Here is a 1,739-nt window from a genome sequence, read left to right as displayed (position 1 = left end):
GGAGCAAAAGCGCAAATAGCAGAGTTCTTTAACCAAAGGTCAACCAAGGGATTAGTAGGTGAACCTCATTCTCCTCTGTGTTCCATAAAAGAACACTGTAACTCAGTTTACCTTTTAAAAGAACAGGTGTAATCTTCTAATACTGCCCTTTCTGCTAAGCAGCGAAAGAACACTCGTGGCCAGCCCTGCGTGTCTCAGCTGCAGTGGGGATTCTACCACATGCTTCCTTTAGTCTCGTGGGCTTGTGTTGATCAAGCCCCAAGCGAAGGTCCCTAGAACGGTCAGTTCAGTCTGGTTATTCTCACATATGGGTTGTAGTTGGCATTTATGGCTAAGAAGGAAGACTGGGGAATAGGCTTGTTTTTTTACACCAAGTCTCATCCTGGAGAAAGGTGGGTGACCTGAATGGGTCACCAGATGGGCCCTGCAGAGCCTGCTCGCTATTCAAATCCAGGCTGCCAGAGAGACAGACAGAGGGACAGTTACATTTGTTCTGTTCCCTTCCAGAAGTTGTTTACTCAGTGTCTGCAATGGGGTGGGATTGCTCCAAGGGAACAGGGACCCAGGCTCCTAGCTGGTGCCTGCCAGTGTTGTCTGGCAAGGGTTGTGAGTGGAGGCTCTGAAGACTGGGGAAAAACTGAGGAAAACCGCGTTTGGCTCACACCCAGATGTAAGCATCCACAGCAATCTGAACCCAGGACGTGGTGTCCCAAAACAGCAAGCTGTAGTTTCGTTGCCCCATATGAACCTACCAACAGAAGTTATGAAATTTTACCCCATTACTTGATGAACTGAACTTTCTTTTTTTCTTTTTCTTCTTTTAAGTAATAGTAAGATCCAGGGTTAGTTTTTGTAGCCATGGCTGGCCTTTCTACTCGGGCAGACTCAAACTTCTGGCCCTTGGAGCAGACATAGCGTTTGGTGTGGCTGTGTGGGGTTCCTGGGGCCTTACCCAAATGCCAGTACATCTCTCTACCTTTCCAAGGACCAGACAAGAGCATGGTGTCACAGCCCTTTGGAGACTCCAGGTCAGCTGGTCAGGGATGGCTATTACCCCAGCTTTGAGGATGAGACTTTGGGCCTGCTCACTCACAATCCACACCTTCAGCATGGGCACTTCCCGACTGTCCCCACACACAGCACAGCTGTTTTGTTTTCTTGGCCAGCAAGCTTCATCTTTTGGATCATCTGGGACAGGGACAGAGGTGGCCGGTTAGTGGGACTCATAAATAACCTTTTTAGCACAACCTGATTGAAGGTGGAGTTTGTTCGTCTGGCCAGAAACCTGTACAGCCTGACTAGCAGCTGCAGGTAGACCTCCTGACTCTTCAGCTCTTTGCACTGAGCCTTTCTGTCTTGTGGCAAATGTCAACACCCATGATGGCACCTCCCGCTCAGACAGGTCTAGAACTGAACTGAACTTTCTAAACAGGCTCACCCAAATGCCTAACCAAGTACCCCTAAAACTACATTTTGCCAAAGAAATATGTGGTCTGAACTGCAAACTGGGGTGAAAATATGCTCATTTGGTGTGTGTGTGTCTGTGTGTCTGTGTGTATGTGTGTGTGTCTGTGTGTCTGTGTGTGTGTTCAGACCCTCACAAACCTAGGTAAGGGTTCTATGCCTGAGCCACACCTTCAGCCTGGTATGTTTGTGAGTGGATGCTGGTGTGAAATAGAGACTTTAAATAACAATTCTGGAGCAGGAAGATTGCTTGGTCAGTAAAATGTTTGCCTTGC

The 1,739-nt window shown here is 48.1% G+C and overlaps 1 pseudogene; it reads right to left on the bottom strand.

The window, feature by feature from the left end:
- Window positions 1-843: 843 nt before the first annotated feature.
- On the bottom strand, window positions 844-1,379 carry LOC130873423 (ribosomal protein L18-like; annotated as a pseudogene).
- Window positions 1,380-1,739: the final 360 nt, after the last annotated feature.

The sequence above is a fragment of the Chionomys nivalis genome, chromosome 4, assembly GCF_950005125.1.
Source record: "Chionomys nivalis chromosome 4, mChiNiv1.1, whole genome shotgun sequence".
Lineage (NCBI taxonomy): Eukaryota > Metazoa > Chordata > Mammalia > Rodentia > Cricetidae > Chionomys > Chionomys nivalis.
Note: the sequence above shows the minus strand (reverse complement) of the source record. Positions and strands in the feature narration are given on the sequence as shown.